Source organism: Rhagoletis zephyria, unplaced genomic scaffold, assembly GCF_001687245.7.
Source record: "Rhagoletis zephyria isolate East Lansing unplaced genomic scaffold, Rhagoletis_zephyria_1.1 Rzeph_scaffold_09352, whole genome shotgun sequence".
NCBI lineage: Eukaryota > Metazoa > Arthropoda > Insecta > Diptera > Tephritidae > Rhagoletis > Rhagoletis zephyria.
The window spans coordinates 1-9285 of NW_016166430.1; the positions used below are offsets into that span (position 1 = coordinate 1).

The window sequence follows — 9285 nt, forward strand, 5'->3', positions numbered from 1 at the left end:
GCGCCTGAAGCTAAAAGCCGGGCATTGTCCGCACCCTGGTTAGATAGACTTAGAGCCATTTCGATGCAAATATTCGCAACATCCCTGGTATGTATGTATATAGAGGAAAATTCGCTGCTGTGGGAATTTGAGTCCCTCCTCTGTTTACGTTTTTATTTTACTAAATATATGCAGTCGTTTTATATTTTTTCACACATTTGCTCGCTGTTGAGGGCGTGACGTTGGCGCATTCGATGCATCAAAATTTTTGTACATACATACAAATATGTATTGTATATTTTTCTCTCGTATCTACAAGTTGCTTTTATGTGTGCATTTTATGGCATGAATGTATGTCAAATTGTGCAAGTATGTATCTAAGCACATTCACGTCTACACATTGACAGGCTCGCAAGTTGATGTGTTTGTGCGCTCGAGTTCAAGTGCTCGTGTGTGCTGCCAATCAGCTTAACCTGCCTTAGAGGCTTTGAGAAGTCAATCAAGCGTGTCCTTTGCCTACTTTTATTTAACTTTTTTTCTAATATATATTTTTCCTGAGCGCAAATGTTTGTTTGTCGATACTACTCGCATCTTTAGCTTAATATACATGTCGACGCATATCAGTTGAATATGCACTGTGAGAAAAATTTGAAGCTTAGGAATCTCGGAGGGAAGCTCCCATAAATATGGAAAGTTCGATTTTCTTTGATCTTGGTATGTTTAAATGCTGAATGGTAGAAATTAGAAATACATTTCTGGTTATTAAAAACATGTAAATTTTTGGTTATTCAAAAATGAGAAATCATTTAAAAACTTTGGACATCAATTTTTGCCATTCGTTACTTTTCTTTGCCATTTAAAAGCTGGAGATAAATGTTTGGTAACTGAAAAAACTGAACCTTGAATGTAAGCCATTTTAAAACTATTTTAAATTACCATAAAATTAATTTGTAAACAAATTTATACCCAATTATTCAAAAATTATCAATTTATACCCAATAACAAACAACAAATTTATCTCCAATCGCAAATTTCAAAAAAAAGTCCATTTAGAAAATTCTGTCCACTTTAAACCCTTTCTAATTTACCATAAAATTATGCTCAGTTTTAATATCTCAAAAAATGTATGTCCATTTTTTATTTTCTAAAAATGCCCAGTAAATAAAGTAAGTCCAATTTCTCAATCAGCAGAAAATTATGTCCACCTTTTAATTACAAAATGAATGTCTAGTTTTTCAATATTTAATATTCGCTGTTCCACAAATTTTTACACAATTACATGAATTTTCTTTTATTGCTATTGCAGGAAATTGCTTCCTATCAGCACTTCAAGGAAATTTGCTGTATGAAAGTTGGTGAGTAGGAAATTAAAGAAAAAATGTATAAATCCCACTTTTCATAAAATTTTTACATACATAAATACATATAACTCGTGAATATATGTAATTAATTTTGAGTTTTATTTTATTGTCAGAGGTAAATGTATTTTATTTTATTTTTTCTTGCTATCAGCGACTTCTTTGAGTTATTAGCTTTAAATCTTCCGAGTTTCCGAAATTTTTGGTTTTGATTAAAGAAACACACAGAGGAAAAAGGAAGAAAATGACACAGAGAAAAAATTAACCATATCGTGTTTATTTCAGCGGTATTTCATATTTTTTCATTTGAAATAGTTTTAACCTAGCTTTGCTATCGGAAAAGTAGTGCCTCCAAGGTGGTCCCATACTAATTTGGTTTAGATCCGATCATTGGACAATGAGGAAATTAACGGTAATCCTAAACTTTTATATGAGAATTGAAGTCGGTTGTGTTTTTTGCTTTAAAATTACTTGTTTTCAATACTCTTTCGTTCTCTCGTTTCGTTTTCTGTTCAAAAATTTCAAATCGCTAACATAAAGCAATCGAAATATCATCTGTTGGAGAAACTCATTATATTTTTTTGAATTAATTCGTGATTTTACGATTCTTTTCTAAGTTTTTCAAGATTTCTCGGCAGTTATTTTTGGGATTGTCTTTGATTGTTTTGGACAAGGAAAAACTTGATCAATAATATTTTGAGTGAGAAAGTCCAAAAATTTTACCGCTTTTATATTTAGTCATTGATAAGAAAATGACATGGTTTGAGATTTTTAAGAATTTTTGCGAGAATTTCTCGGAACTTTTCAGGATTTATCAGAATCTTTAGTTACTTTTTCGGGGATATTTTTGAGTTTTTCGGGACTTTTTCAAGAATTTTCACTTTCAGCAGTACACTTAAATTTTGTTTGTTTGATTTAATGTGTCGATTTGAAAAATTTCCTTTAAATAGAGCCTTTCGGTTTGGCCTTGGGAAGAAATAAAAGGGAAAAACTATATAATTTTCTTGCCTGAAATAATAAGTCTGAGTTAAATACTTTTTTTCTTTCTAATCCCCACTTTTACCAATCAATTTTAAAATTTATCAGACACAATTTGTTATTTTAAATTTTAACACGCTAATAAATTTAAAATTTATTGGCGCGATCAGGCATAAGTTTTTTAAGAAATACAAAAAATGTTAAACATTTCTAAACCAAGTATTTTTGTGTTAAATTTCTTTATGAAATTCGTTTTTGCAATAAAAATTGCACTAGTCATTATGTATGTGTAGGATATGTAAGTATATAAGTCTGTTATAAGTTGGAAGTCTTTACTTAAATCTATACACTTATTTGTAAAAGCTATTTTACTGTTACCAAACGATATCGCCTTTTATATTTTATCAAAATTAATGAATATCTCATTTGAAGTAAAAATAGTCACGTTGTTCACATTTAGTTAATTATTAAAAAAACAAATGGGTATAAAAAGCTGAAAGCCTGTCTTCTATAATACTCCATCAAAATGAATGATTGAAAGGAGAGCTTCACTGGTTGAGGTAAAAAATAAAAACCTTTTAGCAGGGTTGCCACCCGCTTAAAACTTTTCCAACTTATATATATATTGAGTAAAATATTGCGACGCATCCAGGGAATGAAACGCTTTTAAATACACTCTTAATAACATAATCAGAGCAGATAAATGTGCCACTGGAAGTAGTTAAGTGAATAGTTGGTGAATGTGTTGTACCAAAATGTTCCAACAAAAGATTAGTTTTGGGCGAGACGAAGTTCGTCGGGAACGCTAGTAAAATATAATATGGAAATTGCCAATTTATCACTTTGAAGATAGGAAATGAGTAATATACTCTTTAGCCTTTTCTTCTTTGAATTTTACGTGCGATTAAGTGCTTTTGATATCTTATAAAAAAAATTCTGCTTCTCAAACCTTCCTTTTACTCCACGCGTAAAGTCATAAAAATGTTCAATCCCTTGCGGCGACAGTGGTCGTCATAATTTCTCTATCTCAGCTTATAAGTAATAACACGTGTGCTTCTCCATTTTGCCGCGCTAAGCAAGTGAAACAACAACAAAGAAATAAAACAAAAATATAGTATAAAGGAAAGCGAAAACAACGAAGTAGAGCAGTAACAGTGGCGCTCGGTGATATCTGGAAAAATATGTGCATACAGCAGACGTATGTGCATACTACTTGGGTACATATTGATACGTGTATTTAAGAATATGTACTTATGTGAAAAACATGAAAAAGTAAAAAAAAAAACCTGAAGAATTTTTTTCATGTAAAAATTCAATTTTTTTTATTGACCATAAATATATATAGAGTAAAAAACTAAAAATAGTAGAGCTTTTATGAATAATTGCATTTGCAATAAAAAAAAAACAATAAAAATTAAAGAAAATTTTTTTCTTTCATAAAAAATAAGATATATAAAAAATTCCAGAAAATACCAACTGCGAAGCAAAATAAATTTCTTACGAAATAGATATTATATATGTATACATTATTTAAATATTTATAATTTTTTCCTAGTAAAAAAAGTTTACGAAAATTTTACGAACTTTTTTTTTTAAATAAAAAAAAATCGNTAAGATATATAAAAAATTCCAGAAAATACCAACTGCGAAGCAAAATAAATTTCTTACGAAATAGATATTATATATGTATACATTATTTAAATATTTATAATTTTTTCCTAGTAAAAAAAGTTTACGAAAATTTTACGAACTTTTTTTTTTAAATAAAAAAAAATCGATAAAAACAAACATCATTTTGTATTTTTGTATTCAAAAAATAAATAAAAGCATAAAAAAATAACAAAAAAATTTTATTTTGCTTCGCAGTCGGTAGGATTCGAACCTACGCTCCCAGAGGGAATCTGATTTCTAGTCAGACGCCTTAACCGCTCGGCCACGACTGCTTTGTTACCAAATGCGGCTAATTCCACGCCACAACATATACGCGATAGACGTACAAGTGGAGCATAAACTAAATTAAAACAATTTTCAATGCGGAAGCAACAATTTTTCTCAAGAATATAAAAAAAATAGTAAATAAATATTTACTTTTGTTCTTATTTATTCATATGCTGTTGTCAGTCTATCTGTTAATAAAATTTTATTGGTTTATTTGCGCTGCCGCTGATAGCCGCACAAATTTCTGTAGCTAGCTATAGGTTTATAGAAGTTCCCACACGCACCTGCAATCAATTTCGCGCGTCAAATAAATGTCAAATGAGCAGTTTAATTAGAAAATGTATATATATTTTTTACACTCTATTAAACAATACAATCTCTCAGCAAATTGTATGGTATTAAGCCCAATTGATTGATAACCTAAAATACTTGCGAATATCTCGACTGAGCTGATAAGCCATTTAAAGAAAGACAACAAAACCAACAACTGACATGATTTTTAAAAAGAAAGTTACTTACGTACATTCGTTGGCTTTGTTTTCTTTTTGCTACTTCAAATTAATGTTATTTCTATGCAAAACACCTATGAGTAGAATTTACACACACACGCTCTTATTGAGACCCACAAATAGTACTAAGCCGTCGATGTTAAGTGACGGCAAAAATTCATTGAGTGTGGCAGATTAACGTCAAAGTGATATATCAATACTGCAGCAGGAAAGTAGTTAATCAAAAAAAGGCACGAATATGTGTTCTGAGGCATTGGAGAAGGCGTTGATGTGTTGAAAAGTACTTTTATTGCACATTTCTATTGATTGGGTATTTCAATGAAAAAATGTGGCTATTCATTGGAGTGCGGGGTTATAGCTTTTAGTATCGGGTGTAAATTGTTGGAAGGTGTGATTTTTATGTAGCTAAAATCATAGACAGACGGCAATGTTAAAACGGATTAGCGGCATAGTTGACCTAATCAAAATTGTACTTTGACAGACAACAGTATTGCGGATTAAGCGAGCCGCGAGATCGTTTAACGGCTAGAAATTTTTTTTATTTTTTATTTTTTTGTTATTGTGGATTTTTTTTAATCAAAACCAAAATTAAATTAACCTAAAAAAATTAAATGAAATAAACAACAACAAACAACAAACAAAGTAAAATAAAATAAAAAAATAAGTAATATTTAAAAATAATTCTTTTTTTGGAAACTGACCGAAATGGGTATCGAACCTGGGTGCTACCGCATTCAAGTGCGCAGCCCTTATTTTTAGTTCACAATAGACAACAGCTGACCTTTTTGATCAGTATTGTCATCGAAAGTGACCCTGATCCGCATTAAGTTTGAGAATTAACTCCAGCACTTTGTTCGGATCAACTGCAGATAATTCCCGAGATAATTCCGAATTAACGAGTTGATCCGGATCAACGCTGTCATCTGTCTAAATATGCTTGACTTCTAGAAAATTTCCGAGACTTTTGGCAATTCTTCAGTACATTTAGAAATTCTTTAAGTCTCGGCATTTTCCATGTTTTATTTTTAGAAATTTTGTTACATTTCGGGATTCTTCGTGCGGTCTCGAAAGTTTCAGAAAACGTGTGTGATATTTTAGAGCTTTTCAAACATCTTTGTGCTTTATTATCCGTGATTTTTTTTTGGATTATCGGTACTATTCAGGACACTTCGAAACTTTTCCAAATTCTTTGAAAGCAATTGGGGTTTTCTAAAACTTTTCAAGATTTGTTTGTGTGTTTTTTGAGCGATTTCGGGATCTCTCAGAAGCCTTCGTGATTTTTTCGAAAACTTTTGGAATATTATCGAAATTTTTTTGTTACATTTTTTGGGATTTTCAGAAATTTTGTGAAAATTTCCCGGAATTTTGGCGAGCCTTCGTGCAGTTTTGGAAGTATTGCATAATTTCTGTAATATTTGTTTATATTTGTTAGGGATATTTAGCAGTATTTTGGAAATTTCGGGGTTCTTTGTGTCTTTTCGGAATTTTTTGTGACTTTTTTGAACCTTTTACGAACTTTTCTGTCATAAAAATAAAAATAAAAAAATATTAGGTTATTTGCTGTTAAAAAGATATAAACGCCTACATTTTTTTCTGCCTTAAGAGAAAGAGAGATTTTCTTGTTCAAAATAATAAAATGCTAAGATTAATTAAAAGTTAATTTTATTAAGTTTCTTCGCGGTACGGTACCTACATATAAAAAATTGTTTGCGATATTTTCGGGTATTTTTTAGAAAGTTTGAAAACTGTGTTTAGTGCCCTTTCGGGGTCATTTTCGGGATTTGTTGGGATTCTTCGGGTCTTTCGTGTTGTACAAAGTATTCTATTTCTTTTCTGAATTTCAATGGTATTTCTCGGTACTTTTCAACAGTTTTCAAATTTATTTTCTAAACCTTTTTTTTCATTAAATATTGGAATTCTTCGGGATCTTGGTGTTTTATTCGGGGTTTTCAGATATATTTCGAAGTTTCTCACGTTTATTTACATATTTAAACCTAAACTTTGCTCTCGATGAATGCCCAACATATGGAGAGCGAACATTTCGGTTTGTTTTGACGTCAAAAATATCAGAAGAAAAAATGTTTTTTATTTTTGTCATAAAAATAAAGCCGATTACAGATTCTGTAGAATGGAACCCAAACTATGGAAAAAATTTCGCTTACGTTATTTTCTCGGTTGCGGCTTAATATGAATATCACTTTTTAATAGTTAAGTAGGTAAGTGGCATATTTTTTTTAATCAAGTTTGCAACATGTTATTGCAATATGAAATTTACACAAATTGTCAGCATCAGGAAGGACACGATTTTATGCCTCATTATTACAAGCAAAAAAATGTAGATACATATTAACATATGTACATATATATGTACGTACATATGCATATTTTATTTTTCATTGGGAAACCGTGGGCTGTCGCCAACAATATTTGCATTTTTCCACATCCTGTGCTGTCTGTTTTTGTTAGTGAAATATTAATTTCATACGAGTAGTTTTACATGTCAACAATTTTCGCCAACATTTGGTTCCATTAAAAATTGAACAATGCGCTGGGAAGTGCGACAATATGGATAATAAGAAGCAAAGGTGTGGCTGGCTGTATTTTTACAAGGACGAAATGACAAAATTTAAAATTTAAACAAATATGTATTAATTTTTTCACAGATTGTGGGCTTTTTTTTAGTTTTCAATAATTTATGGAACTTTAAGCTATTTGCAATTGTGTAAACCATAATTTAATTTTCAAAATTCCCATGAAAATGTATGTATCAAGCTATTAGTAGTATATTCGGCTTTGTCAAAAATGTAGAATGCAAACATGTTAATCCTTTATACACTACACTTTAATAGCGATGGAACATGCGAAATCTACATAATTGCTGCATGCTCAGTTTATTTTTTTCAAATGGCTAAGGGCAAATAAAAGAATTCCAAAGGACTTTACAGTGAGTCAATTCAACCAACAAGCCAGCCAGCCAGTCAGTCAGGCAGACTTCCAGCAGGACTAGTTAAATAGTGTTAGTCACCGGACAATTACCTATATAATTGCTTATAAACACGTACAGGTACTATTATTTACTTACGAATGCGCATTAGAGTGGCACAAAAGAAGTAAAGTCGGAATTTAAAATACACCCGCTTTTTTTTTAAATCAATAAATATTTAGAGGTCACTCAAAGCGCTCAAAGTTTTCCATGTACTTTATATCGGGAAAAAACAATGTTTCGTAAAAATTTTATAGAATTCTTGAAAATCAATATTTTTCGGCCGGAAAAATTTGTTTCTCCATAATACCAATAGATAATAGATAATTAATAGAGGTATGCACTGCGATCATTTTTAATATTAACTATTTTTGACAAGTCCTCCAAAAACTCCGAAAAATTCAATGTACGGACAAACAAACATTCGTTAGTATTAAATGATGGTAGAATAAACCATTGGGTATTATTACTGGAAGTCTTCTGAATAGAAACAAAGTTTTGTTAAAAAAAATGATTTTCAAGAATTCTATACCATTTACACGAAATTTTCGGTTTTTTCCCCTATATAGAATACATGGAAAGCTTTGAGCGCTTTGAGCGACCTCCAAATAAAATAAAACGGGCATATTTTTTGTCTACCACCCTAATGTATGTAGGCGTCTGATGAAGACAGTGATATAAATTGACACAGACGTATGTACAAATACATTAAAGTATACGCTTTATAACTGGAACAAATAATTTTATAGCGAAAGTGCAAACAAATGAATGGCGTGCGTGATTGTTCTAGAACAAATGTGTGTTTAAGTTGGAAATGCGCAAAATGCAATTGTTGCAAGCGCTGCGTTATTAAATTGTCGCAGACTTGTACGCGCTCACAGCCATCTACACATCCATACATATGTATGTATGTACATTAGTGCGGGCCAATTTTTTTTTACGCGTATGCACATCAGCATAAGCGGATTCTACATGTAATTCTAAGCAAATTCTCCCAAGAAACAGTGGTTGTAAAATCAATTTGGAGTTTGGAAAATTGCGAAAATAGGTTTCGAGGAAAATGTGAACATTTTTACTGTTGCGCTCTCTGATGGAAGTTTAAGAAAACGATAAGTGTATAAATGGATTCCTCATACCAAAAATACCCTTATAACATATTTTTATACAGAATTTAAGCAGTTCTTTACGACACTACAGTAAAATGCTAGGAAACCTATTTTCGCAATTTGGCAAACTTCCAATTGATTCTAGAGCCATGGTTTTTTCTATAAAATTTTCTTGGAATTACACACAGAATCTTTCTGTGCTATACGCGCATAACAGAAAAAATCTCGCATACAAATTGACCCGCCCTAATATGCATACAGATCTATGGCTATTTGCAAGTAACTACCTTTTATTGCCACACTGACATTTATTTCCTATTTGCTATTGACATCGATTGTGGAAAATATTTATGTACATACGTACGAGAAAAAAATCGATAACACTGGTCTACAAATTTCAACTTTTTTTCTGCGAATAAGACGGGACCTGGTGT

At 31.1% G+C, this 9285-nt stretch overlaps 1 non-coding gene across 1 annotated transcript; it reads right to left on the minus strand.

Moving 5' to 3' along the window:
- Positions 1 to 4176: 4176 nt before the first annotated feature.
- On the minus strand, positions 4177 to 4258 carry TRNAS-AGA (transfer RNA serine (anticodon AGA)). The gene has a single exon. It is a non-coding gene; the product is annotated as a tRNA-Ser (tRNA).
- Between the last annotated feature and the right edge of the window lie 5027 nt (positions 4259 to 9285).